A 25,862-nucleotide genomic window follows, 5' to 3' on the forward strand; every position below is an offset into this window, starting at 1 on the left:
TGCACTGATAGATGGATCGGATCCGCAAAACGCATCCGGACGTCTGAATGAAGCCTTACAGGGGCATGATCAATGACTGTGGTGATTACCCCCCTGTAAAGCTCCATTCAGATGTCCGCATGATTTTTACGGATGCACTGATAGATGGATCGGATCCGCAAAACGCATCCGGACGTCTGAATGAAGCCTTACAGGGGCGTGATCAATGACTGTGGTGATCACCCCATATAGACTCCCTGATCACCCCCCCTGTCATTGATTACCCCCCTGTCATTGATTACCCCCCTGTAAAGCTCCATTCAGACGTCCGCATGATTTGTACGGATGCACTGATAGATGGATCGGATCCGCAAAACGCATCCGGACGTCTGAATGAAGCCTTACAGGGGCGTGATCAATGACTGTGGTGATCACCCCATATAGACTCCCTGATCACCCCCCTGTAAAGCTCCATTCAGATGTCCGCATGATTTTTACGGATGCACTGATAGATGGATCCGATCCGCAAAACGCATCCGGACGTCTGAATGAAGCCTTACAGGGGCATGATCAATGACTGTGGTGATCACCCCATATAGACTCCCTGATCACCCCCCTGTAAAGCTCCATTCAGATGTCCGCATGATTTTTACGGATGCACTGATAGATGGATCGGATCCGCAAAACGCATCCGGACGTCTGAATGAAGCCTTACAGGGGCATGATCAATGACTGTGGTGATTACCCCCCTGTAAAGCTCCATTCAGATGTCCGCATGATTTTTACGGATGCACTGATAGATGGATCGGATCCGCAAAACGCATCCGGACGTCTGAATGAAGCCTTACAGGGGCGTGATCAATGACTGTGGTGATCACCCCATATAGACTCCCTGATCACCCCCCCTGTCATTGATTACCCCCCTGTCATTGATTACCCCCCTGTAAAGCTCCATTCAGACGTCCGCATGATTTTTACGGATGCACTGATAGATGGATCGGATCCGCAAAACGCATCCGGACGTCTGAATGAAGCCTTACAGGGGCGTGATCAATGACTGTGGTGATCACCCCATATAGACTCCCTGATCACCCCCCTGTCATTGATCACCCCCCCTGTCATTGATCACCCCCCTGTCATTGATCACCCCCCTGTCATTGATCACCCCCCTGTAAGGCTCCATTCAGACATTTTTTTGGCCCAAGTTAGCGGAATTATTATTATTTTTTTCTTACAAAGTCTCATATTCCACTAACTTGTGTCAAAAAATAAAATCTCACATGAACTCACCATACCCCTCACGGAAACCAAATGCGTAAAATTTTTTAGACATTTATATTCCAGACTTCTTCTCACGCTTTAGGGCCCCTAGAATGCCAGGGCAGTATAAATACCCCACATGTGACCCCATTTCGGAAAGAAGACACCCCCAGGTATTCCGTGAGGGGCATATTGAGTCCATGAAAGATTGAAATTTTTGTCCCAAGTTAGCGGAACGGGAGACTTTGTGAGAAAAAAATTAAAAATATCAATTTCCGCTAACTTGTGCCAAAAAAAAAAAATTTCTATGAACTCGCCATGCCCCTCATTGAATACCTTGGGGTGTCTTCTTTCCAAAATGGGGTCACATGTGGGGTATTTATACTGCCCTGGCATTCTAGGGGCCCCAAAGCGTGAGAAGAAGTCTGGTATCCAAATGTCTAAAAATGCCCTCCTAAAAGGAATTTGGGCACCTTTGCGCATCTAGGCTGCAAAAAAGTGTCACACATCTGGTATCGCCGTACTCAGGAGAAGTTGGGGAATGTGTTTTGGGGTGTCATTTTACATATACCCATGCTGGGTGAGAGAAATATCTTGGTCAAATGCCAACTTTGTATAAAAAAATGGGAAAAGTTGTCTTTTGCCAAGATATTTCTCTCACCCAGCATGGGTATATGTAAAATGACACCCCAAAACACATTCCCCAACTTCTCCTGAATACGGCGATACCACATGTGTGACACTTTTTTGCAGCCTAGGTGGGCAAAGGGGCCCACATTCCAAAGAGCACCTTTAGGATTTCACAGGTCATTTACCTACTTACCACACATTAGTGCCCCTGGAAAATGCCAGGGCAGTATAACTACCCAACAAGTGACCCCATTTTGGAAAGAAGACACCCCAAGGTATTCCGTGAGGGGCATGGCGAGTTCCTAGAATTTTTTATTTTTTGTCACAAGTTAGTGGAAAATGATGATTTTTTTTTTTTTTTTTTTTTTCATACAAAGTCTCATATTCCACTAACTTGTGACAAAAAATAAAAACTTCCATGAACTCACTATGCCCATCAGCGAATACCTTGGGGTCTCTTCTTTCCAAAATGGGGTCACTTGTGGGGTAGTTATACTGCCCTGGCATTCTAGGGGCCCAAATGTGTGGTAAGGAGTTTGAAATCAAATTCTGTAAAAAATGACCTGTGAAATCCGAAAGGTGCTCTTTGGAATATGGGCCCCTTTGCCCACCTAGGCTGCAAAAACGTGTCACACATCTGGTATCCCCGTACTCAGGAGAAGGTGGGGAATGTGTTTTGGGGTGTCATTTTACATATACCCATGCTGGGTGAGAGAAATATCTTGGCAAAAGACAACTTTTCCCATTTTTTTTATACAAAGTTGGCATTTGACCAAGATATTTATCTCACCCAGCATGGGTATATGTAAAAAGACACCCCAAAACACATTCCTCAACTTCTCCTGAATACAGAGATACCAGATGTGTGACACGTTTTTGCAGCCTAGGTGGGCAAAGGGGCCCATATTCCAAAGAGCACCTTTCGGATTTCACTGGTCATTTTTTGCAGAATTTGATTTCAAACTCCTTACCACACATTCGGGCCCCTAGAATGCCAGGGCAGTATAACTACCCCACAAGTGACCCCATTTTGGAAAGAAGAGACCCCAAGGTATTCGCTGATGGGCATAGTGAGTTCATGGAAGTTTTTATTTTTTGTCACAAGTTAGTGGAATATGAGACTTTGTATAAAAAAAAAAAAAAAAAAAAAAATCATCATTTTCCACTAACTTGTGACAAAAAATAAAAAATTCTAGGAACTTGCCATGCCCCTCACGGAATACCTTGGGGTGTCTTCTTTCCAAAATGGGGTCACTTGTGGGGTAGTTATACTGCCCTGGCATTCTAGGGACCCGAATGTGTGGTAAGGAGTTTGAAATCAAATTCTGTAACAAATGACCTGTGAAATCCGAAAGGTGCTCTTTGGAATATGGGCCCCTTTGCCCACCTAGGCTGCAAAAAAGTGTCACACATCTGGTATTGCCGTACTCAGGAGAAGGTGGGGAATGTGTTTTGGGGTGTCATTTTACATATACCCATGCTGGGTGAGAGAAATATCTTGGCAAAAGACAACTTTTCCCATTTTTTTATACAAAGTTGGCATTTGACCAAGATATTTATCCCACCCAGCATGGGTATATGTAAAAAGACACCCCAAAACACATTCCTCAACTTCTCCTGAATACAGAGATACCAGATGTGTGACACTTTTTTGCAGCCTAGGTGGGCAAAGGGGCCCATATTCCAAAGAGCACCTTTCGGATTTCACAGGTCATTTTTTACAGAATTTGATTTCAAACTCCTTACCACACATTTGGGCCCCTAGAATGCCAGGGCAGTATAACTACCCCACAAGTGACCCCATTTTGGAAAGAAGAGACCCCAAGGTATTTCGTGATGGGCATAGTGAGTTCATAGAAGTTTTTATTTTTTGTCACAAGTTAGTGGAATATGAGACTTTGTAAGAAAAAAAAAAAAAAAAAAAAATCATCATTTTCCGCTAACTTGTGACAAAAAATAAAAAGTTCTATGAACTCACTATGCCCATCAGCGAATACCTTAGGGTGTGTACTTTCCGAAATGGGGTCATTTGTGGGGTGTTTGTACTGTCTGGCCATTGTAGAACCTCAGGAAACATGACAGGTGCTCAGAAAGTCAGAGCTGCTTCAAAAAGCGGAAATTCACATTTTTGTACCATAGTTTGTAAACGCTATAACTTTTACCCAAACCATTTTTTTTTTACCCAAACATTTTTTTTTTATCAAAGACATGTAGAACTATAAATTTAGAGCAAAATTTCTATATGGATCTCGTTTTTTTTTGCAAAATTTTACAACTGAAAGTGAAAAATGTCATTTTTTTGCAAAAAAATCGTTAAATTTCGATTAATAACAAAAAAAGTAAAAATGTCAGCAGCAATGAAATACCACCAAATGAAAGCTCTATTAGTGAGAAGAAAAGGAGGTAAAATTCATTTGGGTGGTAAGTTGCATGACCGAGCAATAAACGGTGAAAGTAGTGTAGTGCCGATTTGTAAAAAAGGGCCTGGTCTTTAGGGGGGTATAAACCTGTGGTCCTTAAGTGGTTAAAGAACTGTCCACTTTCCCCATTGTTATTTGACATCTGTATTGAACCCCTTGCGATGGCCATTAGGCAGGACAATCGGGTTAAAGGATTCGGTACGTTAGGAGTGCAAGACCGCATCTCTTTATATGCGGATGATGTTCTTTTTTTTATAGACCACACGGAAATAACTTTTCCTAGAATTATTCTAATGGTTAAAGCATTTGGTGAGGTGTCCGGTCTTCTTATAAACTGGTCTAAGACCAGTCTGATGCCAATAGACCCCCTGCCACAGAAAGAGGTTCTCGTAACACAGTTGGACATCGTTGACACTTTTCAATATTTGGGCTTGAATATATCACCCCGGGTGGAAAATTTTGTACAACTTAATTTGATCCCCACAATGGCAAGGATTAGAGCTAAAATAGGGATCTGGTTGAAACTTCCCCTATCTAGAGCTGACCGAGTTTCACTGGTCAAGATGGTGATACTACCACAACTTCTCTATGTGCTTAGGAATTCACCTATTTGGATTCAAGATAAATACTTTAAACTCATGGAAAGAATAATTAATGATTTAATATGGGGAAGAAAACGAGTTCGATTAAAGTTGGAATATCTGTATAAATCACTGGAGTGTGGGGGTCTAAATCTCCCTTATTTTAAAGGTTATTTTATTGCAGCTCAGTTATTGATGTGCTACGAATCAGAAAATAGTGCACTGTTAGGGAAGTTGGTAGGGAGCTACGCTCATAATAATATATTTACTCTTTTGGAATCCGGGCTATTGAAGATTTATGAGCTGGGCTACAGAGAGACTATAAAGCTGCTCCTGAAAGTGTGGGCTACTACTAGGACATGGTTGAAGGTAAAAGGTTCACTTACATTCATGCCTCTTTGGCACAATGTCTACCTACAAAGGTTAGATGATATTGCAGCTGACACATTTTGGCAAAGGAACAACATTTTGTATATCTCACAGGTAGTTAGGGATGGAGACATTAAGCCATTTATAGAGATGACACATAATATAGAAAATTTTTCATGGTTTAGGTATTTTCAATTGCGTTCAGTACTATCTAGTCTGGACGATAAATTGGTGTTGGAAATAGATAGTTCATCTTTTTTGAATGATTGGGTAGGGGATACACTGTCTAGAATAAAGATCTCAAATATATATAAGCGATTACTTAAGGCACGTTTTAGTGATACACAGTCACCAGGACAAAGAGCATGGGAGGTGGATTGTCCGAATATACAACGAGAAGGGTGGGAGAATATTTTTGGGAATTTAGGTTCACTATCCCTGAACTTCAACCATGTTGTAGTACATTTTTATATCTGACACAGATTATATATTACTCCTTTATGGATGAATAAATGTGGACTAAGGGATACGTCTAATTGCCCTAAATGTGACACTTTAGGAGCGGATTATCTTCATATGATCTGGACCTGCCAAGAACTCATAAACTATTGGAACAGCATCAATAATTTTATCAGGTACAAACTAAAAATACGAATCCCTTTTGAACCTCATCTATTCTTGCTTAATGATCTTTCCAAAATAGATAATCCTAAGTATCAAAAGATTTTTTTGGGTAGGATATTGATGCTGGCCCGAGTTCTGGTTAGTCGGACCTGGTTTGCTCGTTATACTCCAGATATAAATACATGGGTAAACCTTATTGACAATGTAAAAAAATATGAGAAAATCATCTTTAAACAGAGGGGAGCTGATGATAAGTGGATTAAGATATGGGGTGGTTGGAGGATTTGATTAGTTGTGAAAATTGTGGCTGCTGTGTTTTTTTTTTTTTTTTTTTTGTCGCACCACAGGTAAGGGGAGGGGGGTGGGAAAAAGGGAAGGGAAAAAATTTATTTTTTGTATTTTCTCTTGTATCGTAACTTGTTTGATATATTAAATAATAAAGATAATTAAATGAAAAAAAAAAAAAAGAACCAGTTCAGGTCTGAAGTCACTTTGTGAGGCTTACATAATAAAAACCACCCAAAAATGACCCCATTCTAGAAACTCCACTCCTCAAGGTATTCAAAACTGATTTTACAAACTTTGTTAACCCTTTAGGTGTTCCACAAGAATGAATGAAAAATAGAGATACAATTTCAAAATTTCACTTTTTTGGCAGATTTTCAATTTTAATAATTTTTTACCAGTTACAAAGCAAGGGTTAACAGCCAAACAAAACTCAATATTTATGGCTCCAATTCTGTAGTTTACAGAAACACCCCATATGTGGTCGTAAACTGCTGTACGGGCACACGACAGGGCGCAGAAGGAAAGGAATGCCATACGGTTTTTGGAAGGCAGATTTTGCTGGACAGATTTTTTTTTACACCATGTCCCATTTGAAGCCCCCCTGATGCACCCCTAGAGTAGAAATTCAAAAAAAGTGACCCCATTTTTGAAACAACGGGATAGGGTGGCAGTTTTGTTGCTACTAGGTTAGGGTACATATGATTTTTGGTTGCTCTATATTACACTTTTTGTGAGGCAAATAACAAGAAATAGCTGTTTTGGCACCGTTTTTATTTTTTGTTATTTACAACATTTATCTGACAGGTTAGATCATGTGGTATTTTTATAGACCAGGTTGTATACTATTTTTTTATTTATGTAAGTTTTACACAATAATTTCATTTCTGAAACAAAAAAAAATCATGTTTTAGTGTTTCCATAATCTGAGAGCCATAGTTTTTTCAGTTTTCGGGCGATTATCTTGGGTAGGGTATGATTTTTGCGGGATGAGATGACTGATCGGCACTATTTTGGGGTGCGTATGACTTTTTGATCGCTTGCCATTACACATTTTGTGATGCAAGGCGACAAAAAAAGTTTTTTTTCTACAGTTTTTTACGGTATTCACCTGAGGGGTTAGGTCATGTGATATTTTTATAGAGCAGGTTATTACGGACGCGGCGATACCTAATAGGTCTACTTTTTTTTAACTTTATTTGGGGAAAATGAAGTTTTTGTTTATTTTTACTTGAAACTTAATTTTTTGGGGGCGGAAACTTTATTTTTTTTAAAGCTTTGGGGGTCTAATCCCCTTTACAATGCATTCCAATACTTCTGTATTGGAATGCATTAGCTGTATGAGTAATACTGTGTGTATTACTCATACAGCTTCCGGCCTGTGAGATCCAGGGGGCTGGATCTCACAGGCTCGTCACAGGAAGGCAGCGCGATGCCTTCCATGCCATTGGGTCCCCCCTACAGCCTCACGGGGACCCGATGGCACCGCCGCCGGCCGCAACCTGTAAAATCCGCAAACCGCAGGTCTGAATTGACCTGCGGTTTGCGGCGATCGCCGACACGGGGGAAGGGGTCACAGGACCCCCCCCCCGCACATTGTACCCGGGTGCCTGCTCAATGATTTGAGCAGGCACCTTGTTCCGATCACCACCCGCCGGTGATCGGAACTACACATGACGTACTGGTACCAGCAGTGGGGAGCAGGTAAGTGTGCTTCCGTCTGCAGGTCCAGCAACATTGGGGGCCTGGGTCCCCTGAAGGTGGACAGCCCCTTTAATAATGCACTACAACTGATGAGATGTGAGGATTTGTGCACACTGTGTTTAAGAAATTCAATTTCCCAACACTAAAAAGGCTCTGGCGGGTGCCACTGTATATGCATTCAGTCACGTACATCACCCATTGACTCCAACTGCAAAAAAACAAAAAACACTCTGCATTTTTTTCTCTGCCAATACATAGGAATGCTCAGTCTGCTGTGCTTCCCTATCAGCACATACCCCTCTTGCCTTATAGACATGTTTGATTGATAGGTTTCGGTGCAGAGTCTAAGCTATAACCTTTCAATCCTGACACTTGGGTTAAACAAACAGCCAGCAAGATGTGCACAGCGATTATATAAGCTGCTGAAAGTCCCACTAACGTACAACATATGTATTAAAGAGAACCTGTCACCACATCCGGCAGCGCTAGATCCGGTGAATTCCGGCAGAGACATCGCTGGTGTGAAACTAGCCTTAAAGGGAACCTGTCACCGGGATTTTGTGTATAGAGCTGAGGACATGGGTTGCTAGATGGCCGCTAGCACATCCGCAATACCCAGTCCCCCATAGCTCTGTGTGCTTTTATTGTGTAAAAAAAACGATTTGATACATATGCAAATTAACCTGAGATGAGTCCTGTATGAGAGATGAGTCAGGGACAGGACTCATCTCAGGTAAAGGCCTCATGCACACGACCGTTGTGTGCATCTGTGGCCGTTGTTCCGTTTTCCGTGATTTTCTGCGGACCCATTGACTTTCAATGGGTCCGTTGAAAACTCGGAAAATGCACCGTTGTTCATCCGCGGCCGTGATCCGTGTTTCCTGTCCGTCAAAAAAATATGACCTGTCCTATTTTTTTGACGGACAACGGTTCACGGACCCATTCAAGTCAATGGCGTGATACGTGGCCGTAGGCTACTTTCACACAGACTGATCGCAGATCAGACAGTATATTCTAACACAGAGGTGTTCCCATAGTGATGGGGACGCTTCAAGTTAGAATATACTAAGAACTGAGTACATAACTGCCCCCTGCTGCCTGGCAGCACCCGATCTCTTACAGGGGGCTGTGATTTGCACAATTAACCCCTCAGGTGCCGCATCTAAGGGGTTAATTGTGCGTATCATAGCCCCCTGTAAGAGATCAGGTGCTGCCAGGCAGGAGGGGGCACCCCCCCCTCCCTCCCCAGTTTTAAATTCATTGGTGGCCAGTGTGCCCCCCCCTCCCTCCCTCCCCTGTATTACTGTACATTAATTGGTGGCCAGTGGGCCCCCCCTCCCTCCCCCTCCTAATTAAAATCCCCCCCCCCTATCATTGGTGGCAGCGGAGAGTTCCGATCGGAGTCCCAGTTTAATCGATGGGGCTCCGATCGGTAACCATGGCAACCAGGACGCTACTGCAGTCCTGGTTGCCATGGTTACTTAGCAATTTTTAGAATCTTTATACTTACCTGCGATGTCTGTGACCGGCCGGGCGCTCCTTCTACTGGTAAGTGACAGGTCTGTGCTATAAGCAATGCGCCGCACAGACCTTTCACTTACCAGTAGGAGGAGCGCCCGGCCGGTCACAGACAGCGAAGGTAAGTATAATGCTTCTAAAATGGCTAAGTAACCATGGCAACCAGGACTGCAGTAGCGTCCTGGTTGCCATGGTTACCGATCGGAGTCCCAGCGATTAAACTGGGACTCCGATCGGAACTCTCCGCTGCCACCAATGATGGGGGGGGGATTTTAATTAGGAGGGGGAGGGAGGGGGGGCCCACTGGCCACCAATGAATGTACAGTAATACAGGGGAGGGAGGGGGGGCCCACTGGCCACCAATGAATGTACAGTAATACAGGGGAGGGAGGGGGGCCCACTGGCCACCAATGAATGTACAGTAATACAGGGGAGGGAGGGGGGCCCACTGGCCACCAATGAATGTACAGTAATACAGGGGAGGGGGGCCGCACTGGCCACCAATGAATGTAATACAGGGGAGGGAGGGGGGGCACACTGGCCACCAATGAATTTAAAACTGGGGAGGGAGGGGGGTGTGCCCCCTCCTGCCTGCCAGCACCTGATCTCTTACAGGGGGCTATGATACGCACAATTAACCCCTCAGGTGCGGCACCTGAGGGGTTAATTGTGCGGATCACAGCCCCCTGTAAGAGATCGGGTGCTGCCAGGCAGCAGTCATGTACACAGTTCGTAGTATATTCTAACTTGAAGCGTCCCCATCACTATGGGAACGCCTCTGTGTTAGAATATACTGTCGGATATGAGTTTTCACGATCTAACTCAAATCCAATGGTATATTCTAACATAGAGGAGTTCCCATGGTGATGGGGACGCTTCAAGTTAAAATATACCATCGGATTGGAGAAAACTCTGATCCGATGGTATAATAGGGACTCCTGACTTTACATTGAAAGTCAATGGGGGACGGATCCGTTTGCAATTGCACCATATTGTGTCAACGTCAAACGGATCCGTCCCCATTGACTTGCATTGTCAGTCAGGACGGATCCGTTTGGCTCCGCACGGCAAGGCGGACACCAAAACGACTTTTTCCTTCATGTCCGTGGATCCTCCAAAAATCAAGGAAGACCCACGGAAGAAAAAACAGACACGGATCACGGACCTACTGACCCCGTTTTTGCGGACCGCCCAAAAAAACGGTTGTGTGCATGAGGCCTAATTTGCATATGTATCAAATCAGTTTTTTTACACAACAGAAGCACACAGAGCTATGGGGACTGGGCATTGCGGACGTGCTAGCGGACATCTAGCAACCCATGTCCTCAGCTCTATACACAAAATCCCGGTGACAGGTTCCCTTTAAATGGTCAATAACATTTTAGACAATTTTGCACATAATGAATAGTACAAGCCATAGGACTGGCCATAGACCCTACAGGGAAATTTCCCACTGTGCCGATGCCCAGGGGGCCGCCCCAGCCCTCCTCACTGCCACCAGCCTGATACATAGCAATCTGATGCTCCCATTCATTTGTACTGTAAAAAACTATTTCCCGAACTCGGGTTCAGTTCCAAGGTTGGAGTCGAACCAGAGTTCAGGAAATGTTTTTTTACAGTACAAATTAATTTATGAAGTTATTACCGGAACTCTCGCGAGCAATAACTTTGGCTTATCTGCTCCGTACAGTATTGAAACAATGTTTTATGCGAATCGACTTCGGATGTTTCATCCGAAGCCGATTCGCTCATCCCGACTCTCCGCATTAGGGCTCATGCACACAAACGTATTTTCTTTCTGTGTCCGCTCTGGGTTTTTTGCGGACCGTATGCGGAACCGTTCACTTCAATGGGTCCGCAAAAAAAACGGAAGTTACTCCGTGTGTATTCCGTATGTCCATATTTCCGTTCCGCAAAGAATGTCCTATTATTGTCCGCATTACAGACAAGGATAGTACTGTTCTATTAGGGGCCAACTGTTCTGTTCCGCAAAATACGGAATGCACACGGATGTCACCCGTATTTTTAGCGGATCCGTTTTCTGTCCGCATCCCATCCACAATTTTTGCACATTTCATCCAGGCTGCAGAATATGCAGACAGCACACCGTGTGCGGTCCATATCCGTATGTCCATTCCAGGGCCCTGCAAAAAAGGATCGAACAACGAGAAGACATTTCTACAAAAAAAATGGCGGCTTGCACGTGGCTGCTATCATTATTTTGCAGATCTGCGATTTTCGGTACGCAAAGCCCATCTGTCTTGTGTGCATAGGGCCTTAATGGAACAGATTTTCAGTTGCAAAATCTGCCATGTGTGATGGCTACCTTAGGACTCCTGCACACAAACGTATTTTCTTTCCGTGGCTGTTCAGTTTTTTTGGCGGACAGTATACGAAACCATTTATTCAAGTCTGCATAAAAAAAATCGGAAGTTACTCCGTGTGCATTCCGTTTCTGTATGTCCGTTCCGCAAAAAAATAGAACGTTTCCTATTATTGTTCGCATTACGGACAAGGATAGGTCTGTTCTATTAGGGGACAGCTGTTCTGTTCCCCAAAATACGGAATGCACACGGACATCAGCCGTATTTTTTGCGGACCGCAAAATACATACAGTCATGTGCATGAGGCCTTATTATAGGACCCTTACTGCTGGATATCAGGTGGTCCAAATTCTGGAAAAAGAAAAAAAAAAAGTGTCACCACCCACACTTGGCGAGGAAAGAAGAACAATGTAACAGGGAGGTCTGTAGTGTGAATGAGCCCATATCCAGATTTCTCCAAGCTAAACAGTCAGAGGCAGGTTGGCCCTGGTGCAGCACCATACAGTCACTCCAGGCACGGAGGGGGCCCCAGCAGTCATCTAATGACTGTACTGTGGGGGAGCTCATCAGACACTTGTTAGAAGTTTACTTTACCATCCAGTAACAGCGCTTTGTGGGGAAGTGCCTGTAATCCTTTCCTTGAAGGATTAATAACAGCGCAAGCGTGACTGCGGCTCTTCATCTTCTGCAGAACTGGTTTCTCCAGCCGGTCAGGAGTCAGGACACCTTTCACATGGTGTTTATTAGCGGCTGCAGGAATCTATCACATCAATGAGGAACTCCGCTGTGATCTCTCCGCAGGATTTATGGATCAATATATCAGAAGGATCATATATAATGGAGGAGGGGGGGGGATTTATCAGGACAAGTCACCTGGAACAACCAATCAGGTGCTGCTTCATTTAGGGTTTTGGTATATGAAAGCGACAATCTGGCTGCTATAGAGGACGACCCCATCTGGTCCAGTTCTGTCACATTTTCCTATATTTCTGATATTCCCATTATGTCTAAAAAGTATTTTGTCACCAAGGACCAAAGTATAAAGTTACAATATGGCAACATACATATCAGCCAATACCTGCGCTGAAAGGGCCACACAGGCTGGGGCCCCATAGAGGATATATACAATAGAAGGTAAGGCTCTGTTCACACTATAGATCTGCAGCATTCTTTACAAAATGTATCCCACATGAATCCTTTAAAAGTGGAAACTAAGAAGCCAATGTGAACAGGAGCCAACCCTCAGCGACATATCACTGTCATAGGGCCCCTCACCCTGTCAAGGAGCCCATCAGTAAACATTTCCTCCACCCCGTCCCAGCACAAGTGGAAGTAAGGCAGAGTTGAGTGTCCCAGGATGGCTCCTCTCTATTCTATGCCCTCACTCACCTGAAGCCCCTGTGGGCGCTGTGGAGTCATGCTGCTGTCGGCTCCTCACGAAGGTCTCTCACACAATAATCCAGGGAAAGCGCCACAGGAGCCTCCAGCCTCCCGCACACACTGAGCGTGGGGAATTGACGCCAACTCCCCACAGGCACCGCACTCCAGCCCCGCCCGCCGGCTCCTTAGCCTATGGCACCCGCGGGAGAACTTGAGGCCCCGCCCCCGTGTGCCTGACGTCAGTACTGAGGGCGGGGCCATTGCCTGTGGCGAACTGATCTTATTGTAACGTGCGGTGTGACTGTGCGGACCCGAGGTATGTCACTCACCTTCCTGCCCCGTACCTACCTGCTCACCAAGACAACGCGCCGTCTACACAGGATACAACACACACAGCTGCGCCCAGGAGCTGACACTCTACCTACAGGACCCTGGACGTCTCCTCACAGAAAAGACGTGCACTGGTTAACCCCTTCATTGCTGTGCACTCTGATAATCTATCTTCCTGCCTCCTCGTCCTCATATAATAACACTGTCCTACCAATACAGTATGGAGGCACTCCGCCTAAAAGGGTAATATACAGCCATTCCACCTCACGTTCCTATGGACACAAGTCCTGGGATTTTGGCATATTATTGGGGGCAGCCTAGGCCATGGAATAAAACCTAGAAGTGGTCCCATGTTATGGGCAGGTCCAAATTGACAGAAGGCGGGGCTAACAGAAGCAGGCGTGGCCAAGACAAGTAGATGGCACAAGACACCGCCCCTGCAGAACCAGATACCACTGTAAACCAGAAGTGCACCGTGTGCTGCCACAGGCAGTCGCAATGCCCTCATTGCTTTGTGAACGGCAGGGCAGAGATCGATCGGCTCCCCTCCCTAGCCCCACAGCAGTATTCAACTAATGCCGTTCAAGTTAGGAGGACGCTGCGGCCTCCAGCCGGGTACACGAGTACCTGATGCTTCTAGTATTACTTATCTTGGACATTGGGGGCACATCACTGGGACCTACACCTGTACCTAGAACAGAGCCTGCAAAGCTATTTCTGTAAGCCCCATAGAAGTGAATGGAGCGGTGGCCGCGCCTGTGCGGTGTGCTTCCCATTCATTTCTGGGACTTCCGAACATACCTGAGCGTGCTACTCGGCTGTTTTCGGCACTCCCATAGAAATGAATGAAGGTTGGCCCTCCTGTACTTTGCGGGTTCCGTTCTGAGTGCAGGTGCCAGAAGTGAGGGCGGTATGCCCCCAGTGTCCAAGATGCGAATACCCCTTTAACACTGGGTGTGCCAGATCATTATGCGCTATTGGCGCACCAGGAAGTTTCTCAGTAGAGTGTATGGCCAGTCCACCCCTGCATATTCCCCTGGAGTCTCCCTGAATTGGTATTGGCGCCATCTGCAGCGTCACAATACTGATGGCCTGTCCTCTGGATAGGTCATCAATATCAGATGGATGGGCCTAAGACCCCCGATCAGCTGCAGCCTCTTCACCGATTACCTGTCATCCAGACAGTAGCGCCGGTGCCAGGTACAGCTTCTTTCTGTTCGTGTAAATGGGAGAAAGCGGCCATGCTCCAATCGAGTACCTCGTGGCCCTATGGGCTGCACTAGGTTCTAATTAAACGAATGAGACGGCACTGTCTAGTCTGTCTGTATTGTTAATGGCTGTGTCCCAGCTTGAACACTGCGTGGCCATACAGACCCACTGGACAGTGCGGTATTAGGGCTCGTTCACACGAACGTGTGCTGCCCATTGCCGTACTGCGGAACGCATTTGCGGATCTGCAAAACACGGGCACCGTTCCGTGGCCATTCCCAATCACGGATGCAGACCCATTCATTTGAAGGGGTCCGGAGATGCGGAACGGAAGAATGGAACACTACGGAGTGCTTTCTGGGGTTCCGGTTCGTGCTTCCGCACCGCAAAAAGTGAATGGGTCCACGATCCCCATGCGCCTGCCCCACGGACGGTGCCCGTGCATTGCGGACCGCAATTTGCAGTCCACAGCACGGGCTTCACACATTCGCGTGAACGAGCCCTTAACTAGAGCCCACTTTGGCCCATACGAGCGCACAGTACTTGAACGCAGCACAAGAGCCCCACAACTTCGCCATGTGCTCGTACCCTAAGAGCTTATTCACACGAACGTGTGAAACCCGTGCTGTGGACCTCAAATTACGGTCCGCAATGCACGGGCACCGTCTGTGGGGCAGGCGCATGGGGATCGCAGACCTATTCACTTGAATGGGTCCGCGAGCTTTCCGTTGTGCAAAAAGAAAGAGCAAGTTCTATCTTTTTGAGGTGCGGAAGCACGGAACAGAACCATAGAAAGCAATCTGTAGTGTTCTGTTCTGGATTTGTAGACCTATTGAAGTAAATGGGTCCTCATCCGTGATGCGGAATGGCCACGGAACAGTGCAAATACGTTCCGCAATACGGAAACTGGCAGCACACGTTCGTGTGAACGAGCCCTAAATCTGTGACGGTATAAACGGAAGAGTGTCGGTGGAGGTGACAGAACAGACACAACGGATGCCAACATAACCCATTAAAACTAATGAGGACTAGAACTGAGCCAATTTTTCTAAATTTTCCTGTTCCTCTAACGCTGGGTTCACACCTGAGCGTTTTACAGCGTGTTCCTACGCGCTGTAAAAGCTCAACAGGCAAGAACCAATGATCCCCTATGGGCATGGTTCTCACCTGAGCGTTTTACAGCACGTACGAACGCGCTGCAAAACGCCCTATGCCCCAAGAAGTACAGGAGCTTCTTTGGGGCGTATGGTCGCGCGTTCCTGTACATAGACTTCCGGAAACGCGCGACAATGGCCGTTGCTTGTTGCCGGAGCCGCGTCTGTAAACGCCCGATAAAATCGCGCATACAGAGCGCTCCTTTGGTACGCTCAGGTGTGAACCCAGCATTAAGGAACAGAAATATGGAAAACACGAATAATGAAACAAATCAAATACTAACAATATACTTTAGTTTTCAGGTCCCCACTATATTCAAGATCTCTGCTTGCTGTCATTGTATGGAAATGAGGAAACATACTGCAGATGTGTGAAGAAGAGGGGCTTAATGTGTGCAATGCCCAAGGAAACATGGGTGGGGGCACCTACTGATATCACGATCTGATGTGTCAGAAGAGAATCAGAGATGAACCTTCACTTCTTCACTTCGGCTCATTTTATGGTCCCGGGCTGAGTGATCAGATAGTTTAAAGTTTCAAAGTCCATTCCAAGTCAGTATGTAAGTAGATTGTGGTCATGTAACTGCTCATACACATTAAGGTGGTCCTTTCATTACACTGTGCTGCCCTATGTAAGGACATGGTATGGTTATAGGTCCTATTAGCCAAGTCTGCCCATAGCAACCAATGAGAGCACAGCTTCCATTTTACCAGAGCCATTTAAGAAATGAAAGCTGATCTCTGATTGGTTGGCGTAGACTTCAGGTATAACTTATGCCGGTTTCTTGTGTAAGTTATAACAAATCTGAGGGCGGGGAGCAGTGATAGGCCCCACCTCTTTATGATGAGCCCCGCCCCTTTAGTAAAGTGACGTGAAGCTCATAAAGTCGCAATTTATGGTGCGCCATAATCTGAGACTTTTTGACTCCACAATAGTGACTTAAACACATGGATAAATGCCCCTCTACGAGTCCACTGTACTCGGAGCCCTCCTCACAGTGATTGACAAGCTGCATGCCGATACGTAACAGCTAATCAGGAGGCTCCATACCAGGATTTGGAGCTGGGCCCTACTCCGCCATGACCTCTGCATGCATGTTCCCTGCCCCTGGGGGGTGAGGACATTAGTCTTAGGAATTCCTATATACAGGGCCGGATTAACGTAGGGGCTGATGGAGCTGCAGCTCCAGGCCCCTACCATAAAATAGGCCCATCCCCAGCCAAAAGGCCGTCAGGAGGGTTAATAGTCCTCTGTTGTACACAGCGATACACAGCACACAGACAATGCAGAGACGCTGGCCTCACGCTGGCAGCAGGGAGCCTGAGGGAGGGACTCGGGAGGAGCGTAATATGATCCTAGAGTGGAAGCTGCTTCTGCCAGCCCCTCCCCTCCCTGCCCACCAACCAATCAGAGCTGAGGCAAGGCAAGCACTAGCAGCTCTGAGTCCTCTGAGTAGTACAGAGAGTCTTCACAGGTCCTGTAAGGGAACTGCACAGTGTAAAGTGTAGTTCCCAGGTTAGAACAGTGCATCTGCCAGGACCTGTGATGACATCATCTTCAACATCACAGGTCCTGCAGAATCTAGCAAAGGAACTGCACCAAAAATGGTGTAGTTCCTAGGTTTGAAAGGTACATCTGCCAGGACCTGTGATGACATCATCACAGGTCCTTCAACCCCTAACAGCAAGTATTAGAAGTTCACAATCAGCTCTGCATTGATCCATACAGACTGGAATGGAGTGGTAAGAGGAGGTCCTCCACTTTTCATCATTTACCCCCCCCCCCTCCATGCCCTGTTTTTACTCATTGCTCACTGTATAATGCTATATAATACTTCAGACAGGTACAGTGACCACAACCTCATGTACTTCACACACACAGTGACTATAATGCATAACTGACCACATATTTCTATAAACACTGCATATATTATACCTTGTACCTCACATATATATATATATATATATATATATATATATATATATATATAGAAGATGAAAAAAGGGCAGCACTCCAATGGATAAAAATAAAATAAACTTTATTTACCCATAAGGCTGTAGCGACGTTTCAGCTCCTACACAGGAGCCTTCCTCACTGCTTGAGGAAGGCTCCTGTGTAGGAGCCGAAACGTCGCTACAGCCTTATGGGTAAATAAAGTTTATTTTATTTTTATCCATTGGAGTGCTGCCCTTTTTTCATCTTCTATAATTTGTTGGATTGGCTTATATCCATACTGGGCCTGTGCACCCTTTTTTCATTTTTTACTGTGACGGTGCTGCCATCCCTTTTTCCATTTTTATATATATATATATGTATGTATATATATATATATATATATATATATATATATATATACATACATACACACATACACACACACACTGCATATATTAAACAGTATTATAGATGCAATATGTACAGATATATAATATATATTGCAGTGTACTGATATGTGAGGTACAAGGTATAATATATGCAGTGTGTATAGATATATTGTATATACAGCAGTGTACTGATATGTTAGGTATGAGGTATAATAGATGGTGTGTATAGGTATATTGTATATACAGTATTGGATTTATATGTGAGGTACGAGCTGTAATTTATACCTCATATATCAGTACACTGCTGTATATACTATATACCTGAACACACTGCATATATTATACCACGTTCCTCACATATCAGTACACTGCTGTATATACTATATACCTGTACACACTGCACACATCTATTATACCTCTTTTGTGTGCCAGGCCTGTTTTGTAATCCCAATCCGGCCCTGATGGCATAAATTATAAAACAGAAGCGAACATAGTTCATGGAACAAAGAGAGAGGCCTGGAATGGGTAGTGGGAGGGGCTATAAAAGGGGAATGGGGGCCCAATTTAGATTCTTGCTATGGGGCCCAGTGATTTCTATGTACGCCTTTGACAGGAGCAGAGAGATAAGAGAAGTGACAGATGACACAGAGTTTAGATTACAGGTTGAATTAACCCTTTAGGATCAAATTGGCTTCTCAGGAGATATATATTAAAGGCATCTCATTCAGTAGCTATATAACTAAGGGTGGGTTCACATCTCCTTTATGGATTCCGTTAAGTGGGGACTAAGGGGACTATTTTATTATCAGCCAGTGACTGTGTTACTGTAATACTGTTATCAGTTCAGCACATAGTTTTCCCTGTGCATTCACATTTCACTTCACTTGGTTCGTTGTACTACTGTCAGTGTCAGACTGTTGTCACTGTGGGTAACAATGCACAACAGACAACAATGCACACCGCAGTGAAGGCTCCTGAGTCCTCCTGTCCGGCGTCAGCCTCAGCTTCCCTTCACTATCACTATAATCAATCACTCTTCCTGATCCTGACTCACTCATTAGAGAGCTGAAGAGCCGACTGAGTCAGCAGCAGCAAGTGAATCGAATGGATAGCATCTGCGCATGCGCACCGGCACCTAGAGTCTTCGGTTCACTTGCGAGTCAGCTCAGCAGTCAGTGACCCAGCAAGTGAACCGAAGATCCGATTCATCTGAAAGATCCGAACTTCCCATCACTATTGTACACAGCGCAGCGTGCAGGAGGGATAACCGCGGGCGCACTGAGGTCATATCCGGCGGGCCGCGGCATTACAGGAACAGCACCAGCTGCTCTGACGTCCTGCCGCCGGATATACGTCACAGGATATCCGGCGGCAGGACGTCAGAGCAGCTGGTGCTGTTCCTGTAATGCCGGCCCGCCGGATATGACCTCAGTGCGCCCGCGGTTATCCCTCCTGCACGCTGCGCTGTGTACAACCTACTCAGCAGTTTCGACCAGCACACGGCCCACAGCGCTCAGCCACACCAGCCCGTGAGACAGCAGGAGCTTCTGGAGCAGGGCAGGTATCAGATAAACTCATCCAGTTGGAAGGGAGGGAAATCATAGTGCTGTTCTGATTTATGGACACAGCTCTCAGCATGCTTAGCCAGCCTTCTATCTGGCTGTTTCTGAGCCTGTGGACTGTGACTCACAAGAAGCACAGCCAGATAGAAGGCTGGCTAAGCATGCTGAGAGCTGTGTCCATAAATCATAACAGCACTATGAAAATTACTGACTAGCTAAGCATGCTGAGAGCTCAGTCTCTATAACATAACACATTAAAGAAATTACTGTTTCTAGCTGCTAGTCCACAGTCCACAGTCCACAGCAGCTAGAAACAGTAATTTCATTAAAGGGATTCTGTCACCAGGTTTGACCCCTGTCAGCTAAAAATATGCTGATGTTCAGGGCGTCTTCACGATTCCTAATGTGGGCTTATGAATGTCATCTGTGGGCTTATTTAGCTAAAAAACAGCTATTACTAACCTGTCAGTCAAACAAATAAGGTGCCCAATGGGATGTTAATGGGTGCAAGATGCCGGCCGCACCCGCTGCCGTTCGTGCCCAGCGCCACCTTTCCGGACTTCTGCGCCGCCTCCTAATCCTCTGTGCCGCCTCTCGCTCTCCCTCCCTCCCCCCTCCTTCTGCTGTAAGATCTCGCGCTTGCGCACAGGGCTCTGCCTGATGCGCCCGTGCGGACTTCTCCATTTGGCTTCTTACAGCGAAGTGCGCATGCGCCGGCACTTTGCTCAACCCCTGTATGTGCGAGATCTTACAGCAGGAGGAGGGGGAGGGAGGGAGAGCGAGAGGCGGCACAGAGGATTAGGAGGCGGCGCAGAAGTCCGGAAAGGCGGCGCTGGGCACGAACGGCGGCGGGTGCGGCCGACACCTTGCATTCATTAACATCCCCTTTGGCACCTTATTTGTTTGACTGACAGGTTAGTAAAAGCTGTTTTTTAGCTAAATAAGCCCACAGATGACATTTATAAGCCCACATTAGGAATCGTGAAGACGCCCTGAACATCAGCATATGTTTAGCTGACAGGGGTGACACCTGGTGACAGAATCCCTTTAATGTGTTATGTTATTTAGACACAGCTCTCAGCATGCTTAGCCAGCCTTCTATCTGACCGGCTGAGCATGCTGAGTGCTGTGTCCATAAATCAGAACACAGCTCTATGGAAATTACTGTTTCTAGCTGCTGTTGTCCACAGTCCACAGCAGCTAGAAAACAGTAATCTTCATAGTCATGTTAAATGATCACTATAGTGTCAGGAAAACAAAGCGGTTTTCCTGACACTATAGTGCCCTGAGGGTGCCCCACCCTCAGGGTCCCCCTCCCGTGGTCCCCCTCCATGTTGCCAAGATAGACGCCAAATGAAGGGGTAGTTGCAGGAACAAAATACTTTAATGGTATCAATAAAATATATATCTAATTAAGACACTGAGTGCAGTTCCATAAAAAGGCCCAGCAAAATCCTCAGCACCAGGCCCATGATGCTCTTAATCCGGCCCTGCCTATATATGGTCTGGTCAGAAACATTTAGTATATAATATGACCACAGTCATTGATGCAGGTCATTGTAACCTATGTATATAATTTTTTTTATTTTGATACATCGTTACATTATCTATAGAAGAGGTTTTCAAAATGTATTTGGAAAAACATTTGGCGATTGAATTATATTTTAATATGATGCTGTATTCTTATTAATCCTATAGAATCCCTTCTCAATATCTCTTCTAATATACTGAGTCTCAGGAGATATATTTATTAATCTTATAATATTCGGAGACTGGCGGACCCCATAGCAGCTGCTATGCCTGCTACCCTGGTAGTTGCATCTATGGCCTGGCGACTCCTATTAGCCAAACACATTATTGTTGTGCCATTGTGGCTAACAGGAGAGACGATGTGCAGTTATACTATACTACCTTACCCAGTGCAGTCTGATGAAGGGTCCGTATTTAAAGGAACTCTGTCCCCATTATTCTGGACTATTGTCTGCAATACATGACCAATACTGAAGGTAAGAGTCCAAATCTCTATTTTTTCATTTTCCTACTGCCCCCCGTTCACTTGCTGTTGGAGATGAACGAAGCGACTTTGGATGCTACATTAGTCATAATGCTGTACGGAGATGCATTAGAATGTGCTGCCTCCGATGAGGTGAAATCCGTTATTCACAAAGTCGCACGACTTTGTTGAATAACTTCCTTGATTGATTATTACAGTGAAAAACCTTGGAACCGAACTCGGCTTTGGTTCCAAGGTACCACTAGGCAGACAAAGCAGAGTTTTGAAGTGGTTTTTCACTGTAATAATCAGTTACCGAAGTTATTCAACAAAGTTTCGCACAACTTTGTGAATAACTTACTTTGGCTCATCGGAGCCCATACATTCTAATACTGTATGGAGATGAATCTCCGTACAGTATAATTCCGAAGTTTTGAACTTTGGATTAAGCATCCGAAGCTCACTTCGCTGAACTCTACTTGCTGTCAACGCTTAAAGCTGTACTGAAATACACAGATTGCTGGGTGATGCTAACAGTGGAGGGTCTTTTGTGTTCACACGACCGTGCCGTGTTTTGTGGTCCGCAAATTGCGGATCCGCAATACACGGATGCCGCCCGTGTACCTTCCGCAATTTGCGGAACAGAACAGGAGGCCCATTATAGAGATTACTATACTTGTCCGCAAAACGGACAAGAATAGGACATGTCTCATAATTTTTGCGGGGTCACGGAACGGAGAAGCGGATGCGGACAGCACATGGAGTGCTGTCCACATCTTTTGCGGACCCATTAAAATTAATGGTTCCGTATACGGAATGCAAAAAACATTCGTGTGAACAAGCCCTTAACCTGCACTATGTGCTTTAACCTGGTCCTTTATAGGGCCCCAGCACGCTCACTCCCGGCCTCAAAGGGCCACATGTGTTTGTCTAAATTCTTCCCCAGCATGCTGTAAGGCACTTTCCGCAAGGGAAAGGTATCTGAGCTTTAGTTCCTAGTCTCTATTTAACCCTTTCAACCCCGGGCCAGTTTTCACCCTACTGCTCAGGCCATTTTTTGCAAATATGACATGTGTCATTTTATGTGGTAATAACTTTAAAACACTTTTACTTATACAGACCATTCTGAGGTTGTTTTCTCGTCACATATTGTACTTCATGACAGTGGTAAAATTAAGTCAAAAAATGTAATTTTTATTTATAAAAAAAAAATACTAAATTTACCAAAACTTTGGAAAAATTAGCAAATTTAAATTTCTTTACTTTTATAATAGATAGTAATAACTCCAAAAATATAGTAATGTAGTTATTCATTTACATTCCCCATATGTCTACTTCATGTTGGGATCATTTTGGGAATGCCATTTTAATTTTTGGGGACGTTAGAAGGCTTAGAAGCAAATCTTTAAATTTTTCTGAAAATTTCCAAAACCCACTTTTGAAAGGACCAGTTCAGGTCTGAAGTCACTTTGTGAGGCTTACATAATAGAAACCACAAAAAAAGACCCCATTTTAGAAACTACACCCTCAAGGTATTCAAAACTGATTTTACAAACTTTGTTAACCCTTCTACAAGAATTAATGGAAAATGGAGATGAAATTTCAGAATTTCACTTTTTTGGCAGATCTTACATTTTAATCCATTTTTTTCCGCTAACAAAGCAAGGGTTAACAGCCAAACAAATCTCAATATTTATTACCCTGATTCTGTAGTTTACAGAAACACCCCATATGTGGTCGTAAACTGCTGTACGGGCACACAGCAGGGCGCAAAAGGAAAGGAACGCCATATTGTTTTTGGAAAGCAGATTTCGCTGGGATAATTTTAAGCTGCCATGTCACATTTGAAGACCCCCTAATGCACCCCTAGAGTAAGAAACTCCAAATAAAGACCCTATTTTGGAAACTACGGGAAAAGGTGGCAGTTTTGTTTGTACTATTTTCCGGTACATATGATTTTTGGTTACTCTATATTACACTTTTTGTGAAGCAACAACAAAAAATTGCTGTTTTGGCACCGTTTTTATTTATTGTTAAACCTTTTCATCTGACAGGTTAGATCATGTTGTATTTTTATAGAGCAGGTTGTTACGGACGCGACAATACTAAATATTTGTTTGTTTCAGTTTTACATAAAAAAGTATTTTTGAAAAAAATTATTTTTTAGTGTCTCCATATTCTGAAAGCCATAGTTTTTTTACATTTTGGGCGACAGTCTTATGTCGGGGCTCATTCTTTTCGGTATTAGATGACGGTTTGATTGGTATGATTTTGGGGTGCATATGACTTGAAAAAAATGGCTTTTTGACAATGTTTATTTTTTTTTATGGTGTTCATCTGAGGGGTTAGGTCATGTGATATTTTTATAGAGCAGGTCGTTACGGATGTGGCAATACCTAATATGTCTACTATTTATTTATGTTTCACACAATATTATTTAAAAAAAAAAAAATCATGTTTTAGTGTCTCCATAGTCTGAGAGCCATCGTTTTTTTCAGTTTTTGGGCGATTGTCTTAGGTAGGGTATCATATTTTGTAAGGTGACAAAACAATGGCTTTTTGACAGTTAAATTATTATTTTTTTTTACGGTGTTCAACTTAGGTCATGTGGTATTTTTATAGAGCAGGTTGTTACGGACGCAGCGATACCTAATATGTCTACTTTTTTATTTATTTTACATTTAACACAACAAAATCATTTTTGAAACAAAAAAACAAAACATGTTTTAGTGTCTCCATAGTCTGAGAGTCAGTTTTTTTTTTTTTTGTGTTTGATTGTCTTAGGTAGGGGCTTATTTTTTGCGGGATGAGGTGACGGTTAGATTGGTGCTATTATGGGGGGCATGCGCCTTTTTGATCGCTTGGTGTTGCACTTTTAGTGATGTAAGGTAACTAAAGTTTTCATTTTATTTTTTTAACGGTGTTTACCTGAGGGGTTAGGTTATGTGATATTTTTATAGAGCCAGTCGATACGGACGCGGCGATACCTAATATGTCTAATTGTGGGAAAAAGACGCTTTTTGTTTTACTTGAAAAAAAAAAATTTTGTAAAACTTTATTTTTGAACTATTTTTCACTTTATTTTTTGTCCCACTCTGGGACTTCAACTTTTGGGGGTCTAATCGCCTTTACAATGCATCACAATACTTCTGTATTGTGATGCATTGGCTGTAAGTGTATTACAAACTGTAATACACTTACAGTCTGCTTCCTGTGAGGTGCTTTGCGCCATTGTCTCTGACCCTGTGAATTAGCCGCCAACCACACCAGGACTATCTCAAGAGGTAGCAGCTGGGTACCTTCCCTGCAGTGAAGTCCAGATCCCTGTATAGGGGTTAAAGGGTGAATACCGGGGGACTACAAAGATAACACTCGTAGGGTTATTTGAAAGGTGAATACAGAGATCTCTTCTATGATCTATTTATACCCAGGAATGTGACTGTAATGAGGGGACATCCTCTGCGTCTGGAGGAAAGACGGCCTCTACACCAAAGCAGTGAGCCTATAGAGCTCTCACCAGAGGAGGTTGTGATGATGAATTCACTAAAAGAATTCAAGAGGGGCCTGGATGGTATCCTTAAGTGTAACGATATTACAAGTTATAGTGGAGAAGGGTCGTTGATCCAGGGAGTTATTCTTATTGCCAGATTTAGAGTCAGCAACAAATTTTCTCCCTAAAGGCTCATTCACACGAACGTGTGATGCCTGTTGCTGTACTGCAGACCGCATTTGCGGATCCGCAATACACGGGCACCCTTCCGTGGCCATTCCGCATCACGGATGCGGACCCATTCATTTCAATGGGTCTGCAAATCCGGAGATACGGAACACTACGGAATGCTTTCTGAGGTTCCGTTCCGTGCTTCTGCACCACAAAAAGATAGAACTTGCTCTATCTATCTTTTTGCGGAACGGAAGGATCGCGGACCCATTCAAGTGAATGGGTCTGCGATCCCCATTCGCCTGTCCCACAGACGGTACCTGTGCATTGCGGACCACAACTTGCGGTCCACGTCACAGGCTTCATACGTTCGTGAAAACGAGCCCTAAAGATTGGCTTTTGCCTAATCTCATTATTTTGCTTTCCTCTAGATAAAGATTGCAGAATGGATAAATGTCCTTCAATCTTAACTATGATGCTATGTTACCTTTACCTCAGAGCAAAAAATCGTGTGGAGGAAAGGCAGTAATCTTTAATAGCACATTTACAATCAA

The 25,862-nt window shown here is 44.6% G+C and overlaps 1 protein-coding gene across 5 annotated transcripts in view; it reads right to left on the reverse strand.

Annotated features, from left to right (window-relative positions):
- Positions 1 to 25,862, reverse strand: part of PLD1 (phospholipase D1) — a 269,399-nt gene that overhangs the window by 161,992 nt on the left and 81,545 nt on the right. For 2 of the 5 annotated variants that reach the window (XM_040428240.1, XM_040428236.1), the window contains exon 1: positions 13,084 to 13,203. The exons of the other annotated variants lie outside the window; for them this stretch is intronic. The gene's annotated coding sequence lies outside the window, so the exon portion shown is untranslated. Of the gene's footprint in view, positions 1 to 13,083; positions 13,204 to 25,862 lie in introns of those variants that run through there. 5 annotated transcript variants of the gene reach the window in all.

The sequence above is a fragment of the Bufo bufo genome, chromosome 4 (assembly GCF_905171765.1).
Source record: "Bufo bufo chromosome 4, aBufBuf1.1, whole genome shotgun sequence".
Lineage (NCBI taxonomy): Eukaryota > Metazoa > Chordata > Amphibia > Anura > Bufonidae > Bufo > Bufo bufo.